A 27463-nucleotide genomic window follows, 5' to 3' on the forward strand; every position below is an offset into this window, starting at 1 on the left:
TGCCCTATCATTACACTCCCTGATAAAGAGTCCCTCCCCATCCTTCCTCTAGGCCCCCTTTAGGGACTGGAAGGCTGCTCTAAGGTCGCCCCGGAGCCTTCTCTTCTCCAGGATGAACATCCCCAGCTCTCTCAGCCTGTCCTCATAGCATAGGCGCTCCAGCCCTCTGATCATCTTCGTGGCCCTCCGCTGGACCCCTTCCAGCAAGTCCACGTCCTTCTTGTGCTGAGGACTCCAGAGCTGGACGCAGTACTCCAGGTGGGGTCTCACCAGAGCGGAGCAGAGGGGCAGAATCACCTCCCTCGACCTGCTGGCCACGCTTCTTTCGATGCAGCCCAGGATGCGTTGGCTTTCAGGGTTGCAAGCGCGCATTGCCTGCTCATGTTGAGCTTCTTGTCCACCAGCACCCCCAAGTCCCTCTCCTCAGGGCTGCTCTCAAGCCATTCTCCGCCCAACCTGTAGGTGTGCCTGGCATTGCCATGACCCAGGTGCAGGCTCTTGCACTTGGCCTGGCTGAACTTCATGACGTTCACACAGGCCCACCTCTCGAGCCTGTCCAGGTCCCTCTCTCCAGTGTGTCGACCGTGCCACGCAGCCTGGTGTCGTCAGCAAACTTGCTGAGGGTGCACTCAATCCCACTGTCCATGTCACTGACAAAGACGTTAAACAGCACTGGTCCCCGTACTGACCCCTGAGGAACACCACTCGTCACTGGTTTCCATGTGGACATTGAGCCATTGACTGCAAGCCTTTGAGTGTGGCCATCTAGCCAGTTCCTTATCCACCGAGTGGTCCATCCATCAAATCCATGCTGTTCCGATTTAGAGACCAGGACGTCGTGCGGGACAGCGTCAAACGCTTTGCGTAAGTCCAGGTAGATGCTCTATCTACCAATGCGGTCGCAACATCATAGAAGGCCACCAAATTTGTCAGGCACGGTCCGCCTTTGGTGAAGCCATGTTGGCTATCACCAATCACCTTCTTATTTCCCATGTGCCTTAGCAGAGATTCCAGGAGGATCTGCTCCATGACCCTGCCGGGCACAGAGGTAAGACTGACCGGTCTGTCGTTCGCTGGGTCATCCTTTTTTCCCTTTTTGAAAATGGGGGTTATGTTTCCCCTTTTCCAATCAGCGGGAACTTCACCAGACTGCCACGACTTTTCAAATAGAATGGAAAGCGGCTTGGCGACTTCATCTGCCATCTCCCTCCGGACCCGTGGATGGATTTCATCTGGTCCCATGGACTTATGCACCTTCAGGTTCCTCAGATGGTCCCGAACCTGATCTTCTCCTACAGTGGGCGGGTTTTCATTTTCGTAGACCCTGCCTTTGCATTCTGCAACTTGGGTGCTGTGGTTGGAGCCCTTGCCGGTGAAGAGCGAGGCGAAAAAGTCATTCAGCACCTCAGCCTTCTCCATACCCTGCGTGACCAGGTCTCCTGCCTCCTTCCTGACAGGGCCCACGTCTTCCCTAGTCTTGCCTTTACCCCTGACGTACTTAGAGAAGTTCTTCTTTTTATCATTGGTGCCCCTAGCCAGATGTTAGCAGCAGCCAACACCTCGTGGGCCCAGAACGAGGTGGGGGCAGAGTAAAGCCAGGGGAGTGGAGGTTTGCGCACTAAGATGGGTGGCACGGTTCAGCAGCCCGGCAGTGCTGTGAGTGTTCCTGTAAGGCAGGAGTCCTGTCAGAGCTGGCAGCGGGTCTCCAGCGGGGGCAGCTGGTGTTCTCTGGGGCCAGACTCCTGCCTGGAGGATGAGCCGTGGCAGAGCAACTGGCAGCCCCAGCGGCAGGAGTCCCAGCTCAGCATGGACTCCAGGTGATACCGTAAGTTGGTGATTAAGGACTCTCTAAGACTCCATTTTGGAGGTTTAGAAAGCAGGCATTCTTTATTGCAATGCTGGGAGCACAGGGAATCACTTCACCTAGTGCGCGCGCTGAGTTGCTCAACTACAAAGGTTATAAACGATCAGAATATACATATTCATTACATTTCCCAGAAATGATTAACATGTTCATATTATCACCTAGAACTCATTAATATATGCAAATGTCCTTGACACGTGTGCATCCATGTCCATTAGTGGTCTTCCGGCGTCCTCTGGTGGTTGTCGCTAGGCTTCCTGACCATGTCCGCTGGTTGAACTCGATCTTTGCGAGTACTCAGTTCATCTTTTGGCTTAGTTTGCAACGCCTGTTCTCACAAAACTAGCTTATTCTAGCATCTCTCCCTACCTATTCTACTCAAGGAGACAACGTCTCAAGACTTCCTTCTATCCCACTAAAGCTAGCAGATGTCTAACCCATCCGCTTACAGAGCATTTCACACTGAGCTACATTGTTCCAGTCAGGAGTGTCGGAGGATGTCGGAGTGGGAGACGGACCCGGAGTAACGATGGAATCTCAATATGAGTATGATCGTTCTCCCTTTATTCAAGTTTTCACAGAGTATATATAGTCAGGCAATAAGAGCACGCGCTAGCGGCAGCTATAGGATTGGCTTACAGTCTCTGTTCACACGCTGTCCATGCAGTTCATTCACAGATCAGGTTGGTTACAAGAATTCACATAGTAAATTACTTAGTCATTAGCACAACATGTTTTCTACCTTCTCAGTTCCTGTTTTTCCCATGTACTAATTCCATCTTCTACCACCTGTTTTGCCCTTAATCTAATCTCTCATAGTAGGGAGGCTGGCTCACGTGACCATTTTCTCTCAGACACATTCCTACACAGGAGGGAACCAGATGTTCTTTTAACTCGGTATCAGTAAGGCCTGAGGGGCTTCCACCCCAGCGTTTTGTGCTGTTCAAGGATCCTGTATCACCAGCTGCTGTATCGATCCCTCCTTTTCTTTTGAGAGTTCGTAGCTTTTAAGCTTCGACCCTCATTATTAACAAAGCCAAAGCAATACTTACATCATTCACAAACTAAAGTTATACTTACGCTATTCAGAGTGAAACTGAAGCAATACTAAAGCAACAATCCAGTGCCTCAGACAGCTGCTCAAGAAACTTGTTGCCTCACCTGTAAAACTTCCTTCCTGGTAAGCTCTTTCTATAAACATCAGCTGATCGTTCATGGTTCGCACTGCGACTGGACTGCAGGAAATGGAGAGAGAGACGTTCCACACCATGAAGAAACACGACTTCCTAGTTTCATTTAAACACTTTTCCTCTCCTTTGGAAAGAACGAAAATGACAAAGATGGTCCACAGCTTGCAAAAAGATGAGGTTTTGCAAGGAGATATTCAATACATGTTATATTAATGCATTAAGATGTCTGTGTTAGAAAACTCAACTCCAAGATTTCAGACTATGCAAAATAAGATGGGAGACTGAGAGTGTCAGATACTTTTTTAGTATTAAATGGCACTAGAAGCATCCCACTTAACAGAGGGGAGAGGAAGGCTGAGATTTAGGCCAAGATGATGATTTTGGTGTCCACCCATAAGCCAAGTATCCAAACTCCTGATCTAATCTATACAGTAACATAGTAAGGATGGGATTCAGTTGCCTAAACACAACTATCTGGTACCTTACAAGGGGTACAGGAGCACCTGGCCTCCAGCCACAGCACTCAGAGGGTGTGGCTCAGAGGGCCTTCCTATGGGGCCCTTAGGTTTGCAAGCATCATATGGATGTCTTACATACTCTGAAGCATCATCCTGTCTCCTTGAGGTGTGCTGAAAGTACAAATTCTGCCATCACCTACAACACTCAAGTGTAGGTGTCTAAATACAGACCTCAGTCCAACTTTTACTGCTACCCGCCTTTCCATGTATTACAATAATTTTAATGACAAGCTGATGCTAGTAATAAGCTTTGCAGCTGATACTATGCATCACGGGAAGCAGAATTCATCTTATCAGATATTTCCTGTCTCAGAGTTCGAGTGCTCTATTCTACACTAACGAGAGTCTCCTTGGGTAGTCACTGGAAAGAAAGAACTGCCACCCTGGGTATCTAAGGCAGATATACACACATATATACATATATATATAAAATATTTTTTTTTCAGACTTACTCTTTCTTGTCAACTTGTTCAAGTCTGCTATGAAATTCAGCAGCAGCCTTTGAGAAGTTCACCACAGCGGAAAAAAGAGGATCTAGAAAAGGAAGGACTTTGTGAGCAACTTCAGAGTATCTGCTGACCCCAATATACCTTTCAGTTGCCCAGTGAAAAACTACATTTGTTTTGCTGATATAATTGAATTCATTTCATTGGTTTTCCATAATTCACTAGTTTCCCTAGCACAGACTTTAAAGAGCTGCACTAGCGGCAGTAATAGACAAAGACCTTGTGCAATGAGGTCAACAATAAAGCAGAATGCTTGATAAAGCTTTCACAAGTACACATCTTCCCTCTGCCGGGCAAGGAGAAGACTGGCTGGCATCGTAAACAGAGATCTCTGCAGTTTCCTTTTTCACAAAGGGGTGCAATGCAGCATTTAGGTATAAAAAGCCTGACTTACATAAAAAACACCAGTTCTTCCAGCAGGCTGTGGAAGGACAGCAGGATTTCCCTCTTGGAACATTATGCCCTATTCATACCATAACAGAAGAGTGTGATATGTATATTGAATAGTATTAGGTGAGGCGTAAAAGACACAACTGTCAGGGACCGCAGGGATAGACAAGGCAGATCGAAGTGGACTGCTCGCTCCACTCGTGGACTGGACCAACAGCACAGGAGGTGTCTCTGCCATGACCCTGCCTGCCATCGCACAGGGCTGCTACTCAAACCCCAGGATTTTGCCTGTTATGCCCGATGTCGTGGTGTTACCTCAAACCAGGACACCTGGCTATGTGCAAGCAGGCATGTCAGTTGCTTTTTCCTGCTCGGTCCCTGGCAGTATGTCCAAGACACGTGAAATAACTTAGCCAAAGAAGCAGCAGGCCTTTCTTTTAATGACAGCATCAGCTGCGATGATTTTCCTGTGGAAGGGTCTATTTAATACAGGCCTGGGAAAATTATAAATTTATACAACTATTTCACAGAGTAAGTAAAAGATGGATGTTATCAGGAGAAGAACTTCTGGCCTTCCCAAAATTCAACTCAATTACAAAGAGAGAAGATTTACAACTTGTATATTTTGCCCACAAGTTTCAGAAAACTTTAGATAAACCTGAGTATCCTCTCTTTGATCGTACAGGAATATGGGGCATAAGATTAGCTCATCTCCTAAATCCAGTCCTCTGTTGGCCCTTCACTGTTTATAAATTTATCACCACTTTTTATAAGTGTATCCCCCTATTTGGTATGACAGGCTTTCTGTTCCCAGGACTCCTACTGAAAGCTGTTCTGCAGTCTCAGTTGCTCTTCTATTTCTAGGAAACTTGATCACCAGCCTACACTTGCTCGTTCTTGTATTAATATTTTTGTTTAGTTTACATAATTAGAGGCACAGATTTCATGTAGTGACCTATTCCGGGACTGCAGTATAGATAGATCCACGTCCCCTGGTGAGAATTTACACTTGTCCACAACTGTGGCAATACTTATAAGTTTGCCAGAGGACAGAGTTCTAGGAACAAAAAAAAGATGTATTAGTCAGAAGGTAGTTTGGGCAGCTTCTAAACTTAAATAAGAAAGAAACCCAAATACTGAAAATAAATCATTTAACAGAAATTTTGGTAGATGCTCTACTACTGCAAAAAGGAAGTCCAGACTTGGTGTTTCCTTACAAGATGTGTCACAGGAAACACAAGGACGTATGGAAATAAATCCTTGTGTTATGCAAAATCTGAGACCAGATGATCCATCGTGCAAAGCTTCCTGTCTTGAGTGGCCTTTTCACAAAAAAGGGTGACTTTTCAAAATAGTCAAGAATTTTTTCACCTAAGCCTTTACACGAAGTTTTAAACTTTTTAGTTTTCCCAAAATGAGGATTTGATTTATTTCTAATGCTTTACACAACCCAAAAGTGTACTGCATCTCCAAAAAGCTAGTTTATGTCTCTAAACCATGGGTGCCTCAGATACCAAGTTAATTAGGACCAACTGAAAATCCTCCTTGGTACAGAAACACAAAAAGATAGAAAGTGAGAAGGAGAGAGAGAGAGAGAGAGAAAGACAAAGAGAGAAAGACAAAGAGAGAAAGAAAGAAGGAAAGAAAGAAAGAGGGAGAGAGAAAGAGAAAGAAGGAAAGAGAGAAAAAGAGGAAGGAAGGAAGGAAGGAAGGAAGGAAGGAAGGAAGGAAGGAAGGAAGGAAGGAAGGAAGGGAGAGAGAAAGAAAGAGAAAGAAAGAAAGAAAGAGAGAAAGAGAGAGAGAAAGAGAAAGAGAGAAAGATAGAGAAAAAGAGAAAGAAAGAGAGAAAGAAAAAGAGAGAAAGAAAGATAGAAAGAAAGAAAGAGAAAGAGAAAGAAAGAAAGAGAGAGAGAGAAAGAAAGAGAGACAGAAAGAGAAAGAGAGAAAGAAAGAAAGAGGGAGAGAAAGAGAGAAAGAAAGAAAGAGAGAAAGAAAGAAAGAGAAAAGAAAGAAAGAAAGAAAGAAAGAAAGAAAGAAAGAAAGAAAGAAAGAAAGAAAGAAAGAAAGAAAGAAAGAAAGAAAGAAAGAAAGAAAGAAAGAAAGAAAGAAAGAAAGAAAGAGAAAGAAAAGGAAAGAAAGAAAGAAAGAAAGAAGGAAGGAAGAAAGAAATTACTTACTGTGGAAGCATTCCTAGCCTGGGATCGAGAGTATTCTGCTGCTTCCGACCTGTTTTATATGCTTCGTTGCAATGTGTTCAAGTGCTCAGCAAATGGATGTATTTTTGCAGCAGAGTTAGAGAGGTGCTCCTATTGCCTACAAGTGGCATCCAGGCACAGAGACAGATATTCAGCATGTTTCCCACGGTCAGATGAAGGCTTTGGCTGAGGAGAAGTGGACACCTGCATCTCCCAAGTTCCAGGCAGTTGCCCTAAATGTTTAACTGGTCTTCTTTCTTAAGAAAGAACGTGAGAAGCAGGCTGATACTATCCCTTTGTTCTGCATTTGATTGTGTTCCATGACTGCTCATGAGCACTGCAATAATGCCCAAAATTAGTAATATGCATGAAAGTTACTATAACCCTCTCATCCATAACCCTCCCATCTATAATGTGTTAAACCCCTGTTATGTTTAGGGAAAAAAAAAAGGCTCTTTATTATGATGGGAGAATTGAAACAGGGAAATAAGGAATGCAGTTTCAGAGCTGTAACAGATATATCATGCCCTTGCATAATTCTCATTAATGCAGGTAAGAAATAGTGTTGTGGCTATTACTCACCAAATGATACTTTGTAAGTTTTCAGCTGTTCTTCATGTTTCTTGGCCAAGTTATAAATTCTATTGCTATATCCTTTTAAGGCTTCTCCATAATCTCTACAGTCCAATGGAATGACCTGGGAATCTGCCAGTTCATAAACCAGTTTGCCTCGTAACTGGGCAATTGTAAGCTGTTTCTTGAAGGTGGGGTCATAAAACTTTTCCACTAACTCAAAGGTCTCATACACAGTGTGGTAAATGATAAACAGGATAATTGCTGAATTTGTCTGCTATCTAAAAAAGAGCAAGCAAATTTGTCAGTGCACTGTGTTCTGACTGCAGGTAAGGGATGTATTGATCACTTAACGACTATGATGTCTCGCGCAGTTTCCAAATCAAAAAAGCTATTTGCTATAAAACACAATTTACTATCCTTTCATTTTTGTGTGTTTATTTTAAGAAACTGAAACAACCTGAATCCACGGACTGTTGCACAAGAGGCTTCCTTCTATCTACACAGACCTGCCTTCAGTTCATTGTACAGAGATTGCCCTCATTAAAAGTGAAAGCAGTGGGGCTTTGGATAGCAGAAATCCTCAGTCATGGCCCCTTGTGCAGTTATTTCTGAACACCATCACGGAAGATTTGTATATCAAGGGCCCTATTAATAGTATTGTGGAATGAAATACACACCTCCAATCAGATTCTATAAATACCTTTCTGTGAACTTGACAGTGTGTATAATATATGCTTCACTGAAATGTTTTATTCTCCAAACATTTAGGTTTCTTGCTAAATTAAGAAAAGGCACTGATATGCAAAGCAGCCAAAGATTCTTTGTAGCTTTTTTATTAATCACGAAGAACTGTTTTTAAAAGATGACTGCTCAGCACTACCAAACTTCTTCAAGCAATGTGGAAGACTCACCCTGATCTTAGTGTAACGGACTCTGCCTGATGCAATTCCCAGTCGCTGAAATTAAGCTTCAAAATCACTGCCTGATCCCTGTTTGTTTATTCTACATGTGGAAAAGACCAATCTTAGTGAGACTGCTTACATTACAGTATGGTAGTAATTTATGCAAAATGCAGATTTTTCAAAGAAATGGAAGTCGGTTCTTCTGGAGGGCACATCAGGGACACTAGTAGGATCAGACACTAGATGAGTGGCAAGCTTAATTATTCTAACTGATGCTATTCACCACACTAATTCAGTATCCTATATTACTAGGAATATCTTTCAAAGGTAGCAATCCTGCTTATGACACTGACCACATTTAAAAAACAACGTACACATTATGCACAAGTGCCATAAAATTGTATCAGGCATGTCTCTGCAATCTTAAAGCGTTAATCATCTATTTCCAAACTAATATGAATTGGGCAGCAATATATGTAAAGACAGATGTGTTTATATACTTAGCATTTTCTATAGTACAATCAAAGACTGATAAATAATTTCCACTGCAGAAGGCATGATCAGCATTTGTTACTTACAAGTAAATATTGCCATCTACTGGGTAGGTATGGCAAGACAGAGGAAAAGAAAAAGATAATAAAGACAGATGTGATATTCTAAGTATTTTCAAATATTTATTTAAGTTTTATATTGGTTTAAGTTTATATGTCTAGCCTGGTGAATAATTGGTGTTTGTCAGCTAAAGAAGAAAAATAATCCAGCTAAAGTTCTTCTGTTATTATAAATTTCTGTAAGGAACTATTCGTATCAACTACGAAACATCAGATCTGGTAACTTTTTCAAAAGGAGGAAGTCTCAGCGACTCTGACGAATCTGGACACCCATCTTACCTGGGTCCGAAAGACAGGGCAATACACACAGAACGCTTTGGTCAAATCACACAAAGGGCAGTTCTATTTCCCTTACGTGAGTAACGACACATTTTGAGTAAGATTTAGCCCTGTGAGTCACTGGCTCAAACAGTGTTTTGGAGTTTTCATACCTTCAAATACGAAGTTTAATAGCTTCGGGTATAGATTTGTAATGCATTACATTTACATTCATTGTATAACCAAAGAATAAGTATCAAGAGAGCTTTTTAATTACCGCTCTAGGCAGTTTCTTTCAACTGAGCATTTGCTTATCCTAACAGTTTTGATATGATCTCATCCGGAGGGTGACTACACTGTATTTCAAACTCTTTCCCTGCCCTGGTCTTTTTTGATTGCTTTCCAAATTGGTTTTCTACTAACAAAAGGCCCTTAAAAAGTGTGAGGTTTCTCTCTATCTTCTGTGTATCTATCTGCCGCCTTCTCTTCCCTCTGTCTACACAGACCTGCCTTCAGTTCATCATGCCTTTAAGAACCCAGTCCGGATAAGCAGCACTATGTACCTTACTAACGATACTCATGGTTGAGGATGGGTCAATGATTTGGGCATATGAAATACACCCCTGCTCTCTGGGACTGAATTTGTTGCGCAAAACATCCACAAAATGTAGGTGCTGCCTGCTGCATCACACAGGAGCGAGACGGAACAGCAAAAGCACCGAACAGCATTGTAGCAGGGTAAATTAAGGTTATACGTGTGTTTTACTCTGCAGTTGCAGGGCTTTTTGCACATGCAGCACGTGACTGTGGGCTCAGCTCAGCCAGAATTCCTCTTTTAGTCCCTAGTTGATCCTGGGAGTTCCCAGCACTGAACTCAGTTTTAACACCGCTGAACTGAGTATTGCTGTCATTTTTACACTCTTCCATTTCAAAAAGGGATGAGTCAAAGCACTGACATTTCCTATTCAAATAAATTTAACTGACTGTTTTGAGTCAACCAAGCACTGCTTTCATGCTAAATATATACACACACGTTTAATTTTTTGGAAACTGGTAACTATGTTTGAAACGGCTATTCTAATCAGTGAGTGGTATTTTACTAAGCCTTGGCTTTGTGGTAGATATTCTAATTAGGTTAGTAATTGCTATTTGATTCATTCAATTTATAACCTAACTAATAATTTGTAAGTCACATGAACTAAAAGTTGGATCAGTAATTGTTAACTTCATAAATAAATTGATATCTTTAAAACAAACAGTAGTGAGGTTCTGCAAAAGAATATGAAGGGAGGGAGCAAGCCTGTATATGCACACCTGAGGCCTTGCATATATGCAAAGGCATGTCTGCAACACAAAGAATTTCCTTCATTTACGAACAATGGAGATTGTCTATGTAACAAAAGGACGTGGCCACAGTTGCGGAGTCTTTTGTTGCGCAGCAGACGGTGAATACCATGGGTTAATTTTCCTCAAGATTTAGCAGGTGACAGATCTGACAGCTGCAGAAAACATGAATGTGAGCTGTGAGGAATGTCCCTCGAGAAACCGAATCTAATTTAGGTGTCAAAAAGGAGGAATGCACGCCACCAGGATAAAGCAAGAGAGCGATAATATTAAACATTGAGGTTCAAACATGAATTGCCCTCATGGCTTTCTGATCTAGTACAGCTGCTTTTTCATGAAATATGGATTGATAGGTTACTATATATTAAATTATTAAACAAAAAACATTACAGAACAGCAGTAGCAACATGTGAACAACCCAAACATAAAAATTTATTCATGACTTGCTCAAGAGAAATTGATCTTTAAGTATCATTGTTTCTTATTCTTCTTAGTTAAAACAACTGTGTGTTTTTTCTTGACAGCATCTAAATATGTGCACAGGTACACAGACAAAGAAATCACAAATAAATTTTTATACACAGTATACTTTTGTTACCGCTGGAGTTCAGGTGGGATGAAACTGAATTGCCAGCTCTTTAAAATCTCTCAGTAAATGATTTAAAAGATCATTTAAATTATGCTTTCTTCATGTAGTATCTCATAAACCAATAATAAGATGCAGAGAGTCTATTGCAGCTGGAAGCCAAACAGTTTACGGAAGAAAGAATTAGTGGAAATCCAAAGGAATAGAAATCTCAGCTTTGTTAGCAGAAGAATTATGGAATCCCTTTAGTGTTTGGAAGCATGTTTCTGGTTTTGTTCCCTCCTTCGAAATGTGTCATTTTGCTACGTAATGTTTTGGTTTCCTGTAATATATACCAATAAACTAAAAAAAAATAATAATATTAGAATACTTCGTTTTATAGATTTTCAAAGCTCTATCCACATATCTAAATATAACCATGTAAATAAAATTCTGACAGAAGAGCAAGACAACACGTTTCCGTTAAACCATTCAGTACTAATAAATTGATATGGTTCATCAGAAATGTGTTTCATCAGACAATTTTCTGCCTGCCCTATTTGTAATTTGGATTTTACAGACAAGCAATGAAACCTCTGGTAAGACCTGTATTTCTTAGCGGGGCTGAACAAGTACACTTACAGGGTTACGAACTCACCATGCCCAACAGGGAAAGGAAGAGAAAGATATTCAAAACCTCACTTCTGAATTTCTCAACATCCCAGCACCAGGCAGCAATATAGTCAGAGATCCCACTACAGAATTAATCAATTTTCCTGCCCCGAGATTCTACAATACTGGAAATTTCACAGGAATTTGGAACTATTCACTCATAGAATACCTACCCTTTCATTTGCCCAGGAGGATTAATTTCCACACAAAGGGCTGGGAGTTCTTACGGATCACAGCTACGGGATCTGGACTGTAGTTTACAGAAACTAAGGAATTTCTCAAATAGAAAGTTAGAAAATAGACCAATTCAGGTTATATAAAATGCTATCATTCTGTTAAATGAAGGGATGGATTTCCACACAGAGACCACTGAGGGACGTTAGCTTTGAATCAAGAGTTATTGCACTTATGTTGTAAAAAGTTAGGTGGGTAATTTGTATAAATATATGAGGGCCTCACAGCACCTGAAGGAGTCTGTTGAGCTCCAATTTTATCTTGGAGCTATTGATTGCAGTCTAGGAATTGATGCCACTGGGTACTGCAGCCGCCTGCAACAGATTTTCAAGTGTTGCTTTCTTTACACTATTTTTTATTTACCTCAGCCCATTCTGTGGAGCCCAACAATCCAAATTCTTCTGCGTCCCAGCTAGCAAAAATAATAGTTTGCTTAGGTCTCCAACCTGCAATCACATAGTTAAGCTTGAAAATTCAACTTAAAGTTAGAAAGTTTAGTGAAAAATCACCACGGTTAATTGAAATAACTTTAAAAAAATAGCACCTAATCGATATAGCAGTAAAAAAAAATCCTCTCTAAACTCCTTAGAGGAACACACTATTGCAGAGGCATTCCTTCTTAATGCAATATTTTCATTCCACACCACTAAGAGGGTACTATTACACTGATGAGAGACGTGAGGGAATAAATTCAGCCAACTAAGATGCAATGCTACGTATGCATCTCTTAATTGAATTTGCATCTTTCATAATGAGAAATACAACTTTCTGTAGCGGTAAGAAGTTAAATCGACACAACTGCTTGTGGGAACACAGTTCTCCAAAGCTGCTGTTTTCCATATCCATCATTTTATGTCTGCAATAAGTAAGTTACCTTCCATCTTCATTTTACCAAAACTCTGTACAACCAGCTGCACCCGTAGTTGGATCGATACCACCAAATACCCAGGAGTCTCTACGGCCTCCTAAAATAACGTATCTGCCCGGAAACAAATACACAACATCAAGCCTTAACTAAAAATGCATTTAGGTTACCTGTATTTCATTTGATTGCATCCCTACTTCTTTCAAACGAAATATGAAGTTTGATACCAGTGCTACAAGTTTATTTTTTAAAGTAATCTGCAAGTATATACATAAAGTCAATAAATATTTTATGCATATTTTTCCACTTAAAAAGTTTTTCATGTAGACAGCCTGCTACTTAGTATCAGCAATAGTATGTTGAGGTCCCAAATCATCACTAGTTTTCTGTACTCTGCGTTGTGTTAATTTTTGCAAAGGCAAAATGTATGAGTGATGTAATGTAATCTGAGAAACCTACTGTAAAATGATAGGCTTTATAAAAAAATTCCCTGACATCTATCATTCCAGCATTTACGTCCAAATACATTATTGGGAATGACAATGAAAAACAGTGTGTTGGGAGGGACAGGACAACTATTAAAGGTTTCTCATAATCCGTCTTATCTGGCTGTCTAAAAAACTTGAAGCTTCTTGCAACATGAGAACAATTTACCAAACACAAAATAAAGAAGGAATTAAAAGCCACAAGCACTCACTGCTCACCTGGTTCCACAGCTCCTCTGAGGATGCCAATGACGTCGTAAATTCGTGTTATTTTATTGTTTGTGTGAACATGCATTCTGACTCTTCTGAAAGGAAACGCAGTACAGAGTAGCCATTTCTGCCTGAGAAGGCAATAAGAAGTCAATGTAATCGCTTGTGAGCCAGGACGTTCGTGCTTCTCTTCTGCTCTGTGTGTTCAGCACTGACCATGCTGCATCAGTGTCCCATTTTTCATTTCAGGTTAACCAGAAAGATGCCTTAGAAACAACAAGCCTATGAAGAGGGACAGTCTATAAACTTTCAAACATTTACAGAATTTATTGTCCTGTTATTTATGGCAGTCAATTGGATAATTGTGTAGTAGAGGAGTTAAATGAAAAGCACATACAGTAATGAATTTTGACCGAAATTATAATTGTGGATATACATACTTTTATAAAGAATACACTTTGGTTTCATAGCATAATTCTGTGTTATAAGATAGAACTTGGAGAGAAGGTCATTAGAAATATTCATCCAGGAATAAACTGAAATCTCTGTTTAGGACAGCAGATCTAAGTGATCAAGATTTGTCAGTCCTCCATCCCCTACTCCTCCCCCCCAGTAAAATCCACTTTTGAAGTTTTATAAAAAGGAAGGAAATTCAGGTATTAGGAGAGCTAAAAATAATGTAGTATTCAGCCCATCTTAACCTGTAGAAGAAACAAAGCATCAAATAATGCTTTTTTTGCATCTGGCAAAAAATTTGCCATTTGAAGTTATCTTCTCAGCAGCAAACCTGCACAGCTGTCAAAATCAAAACCTACTTCAGGACAGCTACTGGATCTTTGCCCAGAAAATAACTGACACCAGCGCCTTGAGCATCCATATACTTGCACACTTCCCATGTGCAAGTGACTTTCTACCAAGACTCAAAAGATTTGTTTCTATATGGAGCTACTCTGAGAAAGAGGTGTATGTAGGATTAGCCCGTATTTACAAAAACTGCCACCCGATCAAGCAGGAAGTGTTAAAAAGTGCATTCAAAAATATTTCCCACGTATATGTTTTGTGGATGAATCATATTGTTTCTTTTCTCACTGTTGCTCTTCAAGACATTCCAAATAGCACCTCGCTTATATCGAATATGCTTTCTTATTTATTTATTCTTACTTTACTCATTTTCAGCTAGTGTTAACGCAGAGCAGGAAAGAATAATGACCACTGAAGTCTTTATAAAATTATATATTCAGACATACTCTTGTTTTGCAGGAGGTGGAGCAGTGATAATGACGCACCATTTTTACACACTGTTCATTGTGGTCTGCTACCAGTCCTCACAGAGTAATATCTCGTGTAAACTGAAAGTATTTTTAGGTGAAAAAGTGACAGAAGAGTGATCTTTAGCTTTATCTATTGCAGCTTATCAGTTATAAACACGGAAGAATGCTATGACAGTCCCTGACACCCAGTCAAACCCCCGATCGCCAGGTGCAATTGTCACGCGGCTTGGTCTGCAGGAGAGCGACTCTGTTAGTGCTGGAGACCTGGACAGTTGTATTTCTCTGTTAGAGCTGACAAATGTAAACCACCAACACAGTATTGCTAATCCAACTGGTCAAAGGCTGGCTCCTCCCAAGCGAATTAGGAAGATATATGTGCTTTGGGGTCTTCTGCGCTGTTATTGTTCAGGGCTTTCAACCACAGGGCCTACCAGCTTCGGGGAACAGTTGATGGGCTCCCAAATCATTGCCACACTTCTCAGCTCTAAGTTCACAGAAACCCTGGGAGGCTTCCAGTGGAAAGGGACACACGCATAGAAGGGAACTACTGAATTATCAGCCCTTCTGCGTTCAACAGCTACAGGCTCGCTGTCCTATTGTCCCCTTGGTCATCAGAAACAGCAAAGAAAAGACCAAAGCTCGAAGCGAGGAGGAAGTTTAGGGTTAATTCAACAGTAGTAATAAAATGTCTACTTACTGCTATATAGCCATTTTTTAAAGGACTAGTGAAACAACGTCTGAACCTTAAAGTAAGGATTAAAGTTGGAATGACAGGGCTGGACCTATACCCTCTGAATATGTCTGTCCATTGACATTGGGGACACTGAGCAAAAACATAGTTTTGATAATTTATTTTCAAATTCTAATAGCTATCATCAAATGTTTCACACTGAGAAGAAAGTCAATTTCTCCAGAATCTCTCTAGATGCATTGTTTCACAATATTTTTCTTGTGGAGATTTTTTTTTTGCAATATTTTATAAATAGGCAAGTGTTAAAACAGACCTTGTAGAAGAGTTGTCTGCAAATCCTGGCCCTATGTTATACGACACGTTGAGATTTCCCTTCCAGCTGCTGTCTGGAGCTGCGGGTCCTCCCATTGCGCTGTTAAGTGAAAACCAAGACAAATGTAGTTGACCAGTAGGCTAAAACCTTAAATTCCCTTAATGGTTACTGCACCTAAACCAAGGTGGGTTTACAAAATTCTTAAAAACATTATGCCAGAAACAGTTTGCTTTGAATTGTCCACATTTTCTGAAGTATGCATTACTTCAAAAGAACTATAAATACAAGTAACAGCATCGATTTTACCATCTTAGTATAAAAAAATTTGCTGAACATTTGTGAATACTGGCTTCTGGTGAGGAGGACCGATGTATACTCACTGTAATAATACTTCTGCATCATGATACCCAATGGGATGAACTGGGATTTTGGGAATCCCTACACCTTCATTAACTTTCTACCTGAAAGTGTACTCTGAGAAACCAGAACAAAACGTCAAGTTTATAGCGTTCTTAGCAACTTTCACCAAACTGGAAATAGTTTTGAACAGTGCAGCCACACAGTAGCCACGAGCATAAATCAATTTTTTCATGCTTACATAATTTCTTAGACATTGTTTCTAGGAAACCAAAATGTAATGACAGAGCCACAAACCCAATAGCGCATCTGCACAACTGTGTATGAGAAGTCCCCACGTGTGATGCAAGGTGAGATCTGCTGTCCATCCGTATCATCACATCTCCTCAAAGCTGACTGTGGGACAACCACGCCGGAGTGTGAGGTGAAGAAAGCCCCTGTGCAGCCTGTTTACAAGCTGCAGAGGACATCCACAGATGGATTTACCTATGTAGAAGACAGAGAACGTCTCTCTGAATCTGGTGGGCCAGGCACGCGCATTCTATTGGTTTTTTAAGTATGGTGCTGTTTTATGCCCCCAACAACGGTCACACAGGCCAGTGAGCCTTCCAGAAGCACCCCTGTGTTCCCATCCCCTTGGCAGACAGGCCTGCTGCGCACTTCAGTTCAGACTGAGTTCAGGACGCCTACAAGGACAAGACAAGCACACGGTGCCAAGTTTCACAAGACTCCAGGTTACTGTTATTTTTAATACAGAAATTTTAGTCCCTGTAAAGAGGATTTTAAATTGATTTTCTGCTTGGAATTTAGGATCAGCAAGGAAACATACCTCCAAGCAAAGCTATTAGTCCTCTTTGATGGTAGACTATGGTCTAGTTTAAACTGGTTCTTTTGAGAAACACAGGCATTTAAAAATGGCTATAAATTCTCAGCCATTTTCTACTGCTTCACAGGCTGTAAGCAGCTTTTCTAAAACTTAAAAGGCTGGGCTCATACAAAGAGATTTTCCTAAAAACTTACATTCCCTTCCCAACTCAAAAGCCACCAGCTGAAATAAGCAGTTGAAATGACAACTCCAACACAAAAAGGAAGCCTACACGGGGTGGAAGCAAGTACAGGTAGCCTGGGAGGAACACAGAGAAAATGTCCGAGCAGACAGGGAAGAGCAGGTTAGGAAAGCTAAAGCCCAGACAGAATTACACCTGGCCAGGGACATCAAGGGCAACAAGAAAAGCTTCTATAGGTATGTCAGCGATAAAAGGAAGACTAGGGAAAATGTGGGCCTTCTCCAGAAGGAAACAGGAGATCTGGTAACCCAGGATATGGAGAAGGCTGCAGTACTCGATGACTTTTTTGCTTCGTATTCACTACCAAGTGCTCTAGCCACAGGCAAAGGCAAGGACTGGGAGAATGAAGAACCACCCACTGTAGAAGACCAGATTCGCGACCATCCGAGGAACCTGGAGGTGCACAAGTCCATGGGACCTGATGAGATACATCCATGGGTCCTGAGGATGAAGTTGCTAAGCCACTATCCATCATATTTGAGAAGTTATGGCAGTCCGGTGAAGCTCCCACTGACTGGAAAAGGGACATATAACATAACCCCAATTTTTAAAAAGTGAAAAGAGGAAGACCGGGGGAACTAAGGGCCAGTCAATCTCTCCTCTGTGCCCAGAAAGATCACAGAGCAGATCCTCCTGGAAACTATACCAAGGCACATGGAAAATACGGAGGTAATCAGTGATAGCCAACATGGCTTCACTAAAGGCAAATTGTGTCTCACAAATTTGGTGGCCTTCTACGACGGGGTTACAGCATTGGTGGGTAAGGGAAATGCAAATGACATCATCTACTTGGACGTGTGCAAAGCATTTGACACTGTCCCACACAACATCCTTGTCTCTAAATTGGAGAGACATGGATTTGATAGATGGACCACTCAGTCTATAAGGAATTGGCTGGATGGTCGCACTCAAAGAGTAGTGGTCAACAGCTCAATGTCCAAGTGGTGACCAGTGAACGAGTGGTGTTCCTCAGGGGTCGGTATTGGGACTGGTACTATTTAACGTTTTTGTCAGTGACACGGACAGTGGGATTGAGTGCACCCTCAGCAAGTTTGCTGACGACACCAGGCTGTGTGGCACGGTCGACACACTGGAGAGAAGGGACGCCATCCAGAGGGACCTGGACAGGCTCGAGAGGTGGGCCTGTGTGAACGTCATGAAGTTCAGCCAGGCCAAGTGCAAGAGCCTGCACCTGGGTCATGGCAATGCCAGGCACACCTACAGGTTGGGCGGAGAATGGCTTGAGAGCAGCCCTGAGGAGAGGGACTTGGGGGTGCTGGTGGACAAGAAGCTCAACATGAGCAGGCAATGCGCGCTTGCAACCCTGAAAGCCAACGCATCCTGGGCTGCATCGAAAGAAGCGTGGCCAGCAGGTCGAGGGAGGTGATTCTGCCCCTCTGCTCCGCTCTGGTGAGACCCCACCTGGAGTACTGCGTCCAGCTCTGGAGTCCTCAGCACAAGAAGGACGTGGACTTGTTGGAAGGGGTCCAGCGGAGGGCCACGAAGATGATCAGAGGGCTGGAGCACCTCTCCTAGAAAGAGAGGCTGAGAGAGTTGAGGTTGTTCATCCTGGAGAAGAGAAGGCTCCGGGGCGACCTTAGAGCAGCCTTCCAGTCCCTGAAGGGGGCCTACAGGAAAGATGGGGAGGGACTCTTTATCAGGGAGTGTAGTGATAGGATGAGGGGTAACATTTTTAAACAGGAAGAGGGTAGATTTAGATGAGATATTAGGAAGAAATTCTTTACCATGAGGGTGGTGAGACACTGGAACGGGTTTTCCAGAGAAGCTGTGGCTGCCCCATCCCTGGAGGTGTTCAAGGCCAGGCTGGATGAGGCTTTGAGCAGCCTGGTCTGGTGGGAGGTGTCCTTGCCCAGGGGACGGGGTTGGAACTAGATAATTGTTAAGGTTCCTTCCAGCCCAAATCATTCTATGATTCTATGATTTTATGACATACAGGTAGAATTTAGTCTTCAATAGGAAAATTAATAAAATAATTTTAAGCAGCTTTTTACTTTGCATCTCTACTGAAAATAGATTAATTTCTTGTGCCACAATAACTTTCAGCACCAATTTATAAAATGCTTGATGGCTCAGGGTACAGATCTTTCACTCACCTTTCGCAGGATAACCTGGCGTTAGAGGGTCCCCAGCTCCATTCTGGTTTAACACATTCCCACGCTGGGCTCCTCCACCTGGAAGGTTCCAGCCGTTTGGATAGGGATCTACTCCTGGGGCGCAATAGTCAGCAGGATCTGAATAAAGTATGATCCCTTGGACTCCTGCTAATATGGCATTTTTAACCTGTGAAAACACTTGCTTTTAAGAAAGGGCTTTTTTTTTATGCAAAAAGAAATCTGAATGTTGCAATTTACTCTCATGGGGATGTAGCTTTAGAAGTTGTATATGTGGAAGAGGGAAAATGACCACAGACTCAGCAGAAAATCAAACCACAGCAAAACACAGTATGTTCATTATTTGCATCACACCTTTCGTCATAGCTCAAGGCTATGAAATAAAGCACAGGGAATGAAACTGAGGCACAAAACCTGACCAATATCCCCACTGTCCCACTATCACCAATTTTGTCAGAATTGTCTAAAGTCAAAAGAATTAGTTATTCAATCTCTGTGCATCAGACTCCTTGTCAAATACTTACCTCTTCAAAATACTGCAGTTCCATGGATGAAAAGTATTAAAAGCCCTGGCTCTATGAAGTACTCAGTTCCCTAAACTAATCTCTTGCAAGAACTGCCTAAGGAGTTTGCAGTCATCTCAGTCTCGGGAGATTAATGCATTCATCTGTTTTTATTGTTTTGGAAGTTACTCTTAAAATGCAGCCACAATGGACACATTGCAGGTGTCCTTCTGCTCATGTGTTCCAACTTACAGCCTTCCCTAACTCCCACCGGCTCTACCTTGAGCCCTCTCTGACCCACAGAGGGAAAAATGAAACACAAGCCTTACTTTGTTTCCTCTGAAGATCTTCCCATATCTGGCAATGACAATCTTTCCTGTACAGTTAATTCCCATTTCATGCTCCAGCTTAAAAAAATCTTCAGTGCGGCCATAATTCACATATACCAGATCTGCCTGCAGAGAAAAGCAGTTTCACGGCAGCTGGCCGTTCAACCAACAATATACCTGTTCTCAGAAATACACAGTTTTATTCACTATGTATGATATAGTTATTTTTTTGCATTTCCATAAATGAGAACCAGTGCCCATAACAACAATAGCAAAAGATTTCCTTAATATTCTATAGGATGCATTGGCTCAAACTCCTTACCTTTCTATGTTACCCTTCACTTAACAGCAACCCTATAAACCGAGGTTGGAAATGAAGCCAATGCACTTTGCTAAACTGACAAACTTCTGTGGCCATGAAAAAATAGTGGTATCTCTTGCATACACAAACACTATTATATGATTTCATTCATCTGCGCAATGCAAAGTTGTCTCTGACTCGCTCTTCCGTGATGAATGATCAGATTAAGTGAGTGACTTTTGTAGCCTTTGAAGACATTCACTTAGTCCAAAATGTCTTCCAAATTGATTTATATATTGCTATTTCTACTTGTGACTTCAGCAAGTCCTCTCCATACGATTGAGTAATATGGAGTAACCTGAGGTGTACCCAACATTTTCCATAAAGATAAAAGCTTTTCACTGGTTATGTGATTTGCTCTTTTTGAGCTCTTTTTCTAATAGGAGACTTCTAACCTTCACACAATATGCGGCCTAGCTGTCCTTACGTGTTTTCTTATACTAATAGTTAATTAAAACTACTACAAGAAATCTTTTGAGAAGTTGGAGCAATCCATCCCAGCAAGTGTTTTGCAATAGATGACTTCAGCTAATAATACTCTTACATAATTTGTTTTTTCTTACCTCTAGCACACCTTGTGCTGAAAAAGCATTATAAGGTGGCAGTATATCAGTAACATTTTCATACCTCTGTGGAGGTGGTTCAAACAACAACGTATTGAAAATCTATCAACAAATAACAGAAGTCTTTGGTCAAAGACTCTACCTCCAGGCACGAGTTCATACACTAAGCTTAGTTATTGCCAATGATATGCTAGTTTCCATAAATTGTTAGTAAAAAATATAATTCTAACTAGCGCACATAAGTTCAAACAAAAAACCAGCTAGGGATACATAGCTGAATTGTTATAACAGAGCGCAGGTATGAATACAGAGATAGATCACTTGTCAGAAGGCACTGCCTGAACCTAAGCAAAGAAGTGGCTGAAAATTGCCAAGAGGTGGTAACAGTAAAAAGACACCTAGTTCATGCATGCCATCACAGGTGTTTTTTGTGATTACTCTCGCCTGTATTATAATTCCCCTCTTCACCTCTTTGCTAGTTACGCCCCAGTTAAACACGCTGCCTTTCATCACTATCACTCATGTAACACTCCTGTTGCCTCAAGGTTCACGTCCACTTTCTCACCTTTTGAGATTATAGCTGAGAGACTGTGTTAGGGAGTTTCTGGAATAACTTCTCCATTCTTTCACCTCTAAGCTCACGTCATCCCCAAGCACACATTCCTTAGCTTCTACCAGGGTTCTTCATCCCTACCTATGCTTCTCTAGCAGTCCCATCTCCTCTCCTCGCTCAGGCGCCATGTCAGATTTTATATTTACTTCTTTATTCCCATGAGTATACAAAACGGAGAAGGTGACTCTAGACCGCCTGTACATTATTACTTCCAACACTAACTTAGGAGACACCACTGGAAGCCAGTAGGATCAGGTTCAGATGAAACAAGGCAGTGCTTCCTACAATGGATAGCATCCGTGTGGCATTCCTTACCTCTCAGCATGTTGTGGAAGCAAAAATTATACACGTGTTCAAGCAGAGTTTGGACAGGTAGTTGGAAGAGAGATCTAACAAGGGTCACTAACTGCATAAATACCTGGAAAAGAGGTCTAAGGAGGATTCTTAAAGAGACTAATTGCACCAAGTTCAGAGAACCCCTGACCCGAAAACAGCTGGACACTGGAAGGATTGCATGCCTTACATGCCTTTATTTGTTCTTAAACTTCCCTGTGCAGCCACTCACGGCTGTTTATGGCAAGAGGATATTAGCCTAGATGTATCCTTAAGCTGAACCAGTAGGGCCAGTCTTACACCTTATAATCTGTTGGTGTTAATTGCAGCCTCTCCACACATCCGCTTTCTGCTGTGTGAGACACTGAGATTTCAGCCACTCTGCTGTTCTGTTACACAGTCTGCAAAATCATTTCTAAAAATGCGTTCCCTTTGCACTGGATTTTTTATCATATTATAAAACACATGCTGGGATGAGTGGATGGTAAAACAGAGGAAGACACTCTTTCTTTAGAGAAGTCTTAGATAAACGTAGTTTAACCATTAAAAAGGTCACCTCATTCCCTTGACCGTCAATTACTGAGATGTAGTTTGGCTGCTTTTCATTTGGATATGAAAGCAGCACATCATAATGAACGAGTTCTGCTGAATCCAGTCCAAAACCCTTCCACTGGCCTTGAATTTGTTCGGCAAGTAGAAGATTCTGTTCAGTTCCTGCGAGGTGAGGCAACTGCGTAAACGAGCTAAAATAAAATAGAAAAACGCAAGTAAGCAGCAAATGCAGAGAAGCACAACAGTGAACTCTGATCAGTGTGTATAAAGCTTATCTTCAAGCTACACACGTGGAAAGTAAGGTTTTATACTGAAAGTCTGAGCTGTATAACATGATCGTTTATCAGGGTCTGCACCAGCATAAGCACAAAATGTAGTCAGAGCAGAGGATCTTTCCTGAGGCCTTAAGATAAGTCAGCTGAACCTTTCTCTTTGCATAACAGAAATAGCCACATCTACACACAAGCAATGAAAATCAGTGCCAAAGACATTCAGCTAAATAATATGAACAGTGTGCAAGGAGCAGAAACAGAGAGAAAAAAGCTACACATTCAGAAAGCAATCCTCCAAATAACTCTGGTATCTGATTATGGGTTTGTCCATTTTTGGCATAACATGTCCTAATAAGTTTAACTTGAAAATCATTATGTCAAATTATCTGCACAGATTTGTTCTTTTTTTCTTAATCAAAAGCCTGAATAATAAAAGCTTTCTTAATAACATTTACATCCAGATCAGATGTAACAAATAATGGTCATAAATAGTCAGAAACAATATCCAGCCCCTCTGGGCTACCCTACAGAAATCTGACTACAATTTGTTTGGCCCGCTGAACAACAGTTATGGTGAACGCTGATCAGTCAGCTGGGTACCACGCACCAGCTTCGAATTCCCAACAGGCTACTTGTTAATGGCTGCCCCACAGATGTCAGATACCGTTAATTACCATTAATTAGCGGTACCAAGTACCATTAGTACCACTTCAACTTGTCAGTTCAGACTGTTTTCAACCAATGTAACAACTTGTTCTTCAGTATGCGCTTCTTCAGCTTCCAAATGGGAATGCTGCAGGAGACGATGTCCAAAGCCTCGTTAAAGTCAAGGATGTTTCAGCCACTGTAACATCTCCACGGATACATATAGACAGTCATTTCCTTACAGAAGACCATCACCCTGGATCAGGGTGATCATATAAACACATAATAAAAAAACGCTGACTGTTCCTAACTGTCCTTTGTGTTTGGAAACAGATTGTAGAAGGATGTTTGGTCACCCTTCCACGGATTGAAGTAAAACTGACCTACCCATAGTGTCCCCAGATTGTCCTTCTTGCCTTACTTAAGGATGGGCACAACATCAGCTTTTTTCAGCCACCAGAACTTCAATCACCAGAACTTCTCATAGACAGCAGCCTTGCAGTCATAACATCCAGCTCTTTCACGTGAATCCAACCTGGCCTCCTGGATTTGAATGAATCTAGGTTCTTGATGTAGACCACGACCTTCTGCTCTCTGCTTTTGTCTTTCCTTCTCTTTAAACTGTGTGGGTATGCACCAGGGTTCGGAAGCAACCTTTGACAAAGCTTGTTACCTGTCGTCTTCTTGCCTTTTAATTGTCTAGAGTATTCTAAGTACCTTTTAATTCCTTAAGTACCCTAGTTTAAAAACTACATATGCCACCAGGAAAAATAGACTGAACAACGTGTGATGCCTTTTTTCAATTTTTCCCTTCCAGTTTCATCCTTTCCAGAGCTACAATTCAATATCAAGTTGTCTGCACTTTCTGAGACTCAAAGTTTGTTTTCCCCACTTGATAAAAACAGATTTAGTAGTCTAAATAACTAAGAATGGGGATCAAAAATTCTTAAGTTCACATTTTTTATGCTTTTAACAAACTTTCTGGATAGAGTATTAGGATAATTTTTCTGCAGTTCCTGCTTTTTATTTGAATTTAGGGGGGAAAAAAGACCAAACCAGTATAAAACATGTGGCCCATCATCAAAGCAAGCAGACAAACCAGAGACCATACATACCCTATGGCCAAGAAACTTTAGCATAATTGCAGAGCTATTTCATGCTGCCATCAATCTCCGTGTTGCCTGGACTCTCACTCAAACATTATCTTCAGAAACTCTCAAGCTACTGAGAGGAACAAGTACAAAATAAGATAAGGCCTATAGACTTAAAAAGCTAATTGATATTAGAAATGAAACCTTTTAGTTTAAGAATAAATGTACAGAGATAAAATTTGTCAGCAATCCTTTGATGTTTATGATGCAGTTGCTGACTTACATACTGAATATCTGCATGTTACTAACCAGAGGTTTTATTTGTTTACCTTTTGTGTGAATATATTTGTTCCTCTGTAGAAGATATAAATATGCACAAGAATGATTCTTTTTTCATTTCCAGTGAAATACACGGCAAAACAAGAAGGTATTTCTCTATCCCTAGCATTTTAGATGATTTGAAAGAACCACGTGGATGCACTAGGATGCTAAAAAAGCATATTTAATAACAATTGCATCATGCAAGACTTAACCAACCATACACACACATTGCACTGGGACAGGGCCCGTCACCACCTGAAACAGAAGACAGGGAATAACGGGACCTCAAGCACCCAATTAACAGGACATTATCCAGCCTGGCCACACTAAAGGAATTATCAGTTGTAACTATACATGCAACTCAGCGCCAGGCAAACTTTGAAGCATTTTGAATATATTCATTTTCTACTTCGACTAATTGGGTTATTAGCTACTCAAACTGAAAGTCTAAGTGGACGCTGGACAGATTATCAATCAAATGTAATTAATAGCAATCAGCATACCCCAACCACAGCAAAATCATCTCGGTCTGAGACAAAGCAAAGTTATGTGATGTTAGAGTTTCGGACGCTTGTGAAGAAAAACCAGACACTTACACTGCATTAAATCAGGACTACAGAAAATCATACTAAAAAGCATGATACGCACTGGCAGTAACGCCCCTTGAGGGAAGCACTCTTAAGAGTACAACCACTCCAAAAGGTAACTGCAAAAATAGGGAGAGGAGGACAGAAGGGTTGTGAGTCTCTCCCTTCTTGTACAAACCAAATACTTCCAAAGCATCTAAAGAGCTCTGCTCTCACAGGCCGTTCCTTGGAGCTGATGTTATCACTTTCTGGCTTTTGCAACTGACAAAATTATTCCAAAACCAAGCTGCGCAGGACTTACCGGAGGAATTGCTAGGTGTTTTCTGCTTCCATTTCAGCCACAAGTTTCTGTCTCACATTTTAACAGACATCGGATGAGTCGGGTGTTTTCTCGGTCAGTTTTGTAAACCATCCTGAAAATTTGAAAAGTTTGAATTTGAAAAGCTTGCTGCTTAGGAAGAACCTCGGTCCTCAAATATTTGAGCCCATGTGCAACCTAAAGTACTGAACAGTCTCCCTAAAACCACGACAACGAACAGGGCTTAGAGCACCCTCTGTCAGCGTTTGCTGGTTCAAACATAGAAGTGAAACAGAGAAGTTAAATACAGTTCATTGACTGAACTGTCAAAAAAGGGACATATTAAGAAGAGCACACCCTAAATATCTGGTAAATACAGTCCCCCTTTTAAGGCAGATTCACCTCTCATTAATTTTAAACTATAGTTTAAATTCTCAGTTAACTGTTTGCAGTGGAAAGATTGAACTCCTGATACTCATGATGAAATTCCCTTATTTAATTTATACGTATATTTAAAAATACGTGCATAAGAATGTTTAAGGTGAAGGTCTAAGACTCAACAGCCGCCCTGCCAGTTACACATCTGGGGAACGGTGGGGTTAGTCTATTTAATAACTAAAGGAATAAAGCTAACTGTGACCCTTGTCAGTTTGAAAAAGTTAAAGATTTTTCATTTGCCATAAATCTGAGAGAGCATACCAACTACATGAATTTGTCTTTAAAAAAAAAAATAAAATCCTTTTACAATTCTAGCTAGAAAAATCCCAAACTGTGCAAACTGTAATCACAAAGCCGAGTGTATGTGCTGTCACATGCACAATACATATGATCCGTTAGACTTAAATGCAATTGTAGGAACACTCGGAACATAACAGTGATACTGGATGGGACCAAAGGTCCATCTTTCCCAGGATTCTGTTTTGGAGCACGGCCAAAAGATGATGTTCAGGGAAAAGGGTAAGAATAGCTCAAGTATCAGAAATTTGCAGCTCAGGGATCTCCTAAATCAAATTAATAGTTTTCATATTTAATAACCTTCATGGATTTTTCTTTCATGCTTTAGCCTTAGGTGTGTGCTACAACACAAGTTTAAAAAGCACAGATGCAGACATGCAATTTTAGACTCAAAATCAAATGCTGCAAGTGAGTGCAGAAAAGAATCTAGTGTTCCAGTGAAGTTCACTGCACATAATGGAAAATTCAGCAACTCCACTCTTGGCTGTCAGTCAAAACTCCTCCTCCTCTACGTTCTGCCTTTTAATTTCTGAAATAGCAACTGAACAGGAGCATTTAAACCCATCTTCAGCAAAAATCAGGAAATACAAACAACAAAAAAATAATCCTGGAGGTTTTACAGTCACAGAAGTCTCAGACTCTTCTATTAATCTCTCCTTTTTGAATGTCTGACTACCCATTAGACTGGTAATTACCCATTACCCATCTGACTACCATTGGACGCTGTCAGTTCACCAGGGCTCTTCTTGGGCCGAAGCACGCAGCCGTAATATTCCTCACTCCTTAAAGACCAAAACTGCTCGGGAGAACAACCCTTTAGAAAAACAGTGGGACGAGTATTTTACAACACCCCTGAGAAGCAGGAAAAGCTCCCCGATGGGGAGTTAATCACAACAGGAGTCACACGTAAGTATCTGTAGAGGGCAAAGCTGCGGGTGGAGCCCTGGGCTCTCCGTACTCACCTGCAAGAAAGCCCAGCAGGAATCAGCCCAGCAGCCCGCGGCAGCCCAGCCACGTGCAGAGGGTGCCCCTGCTCCTGGCCAT

General features: G+C 41.4%; 1 pseudogene; it reads right to left on the minus strand.

The window, feature by feature from the left end:
- Positions 1-1870: 1870 nt before the first annotated feature.
- On the minus strand, positions 1871-27463 carry LOC134511266 (N-acetylated-alpha-linked acidic dipeptidase 2-like; annotated as a pseudogene).

Source organism: Chroicocephalus ridibundus, chromosome 1 (assembly GCF_963924245.1).
Source record: "Chroicocephalus ridibundus chromosome 1, bChrRid1.1, whole genome shotgun sequence".
Classification (NCBI taxonomy): domain Eukaryota; kingdom Metazoa; phylum Chordata; class Aves; order Charadriiformes; family Laridae; genus Chroicocephalus; species Chroicocephalus ridibundus.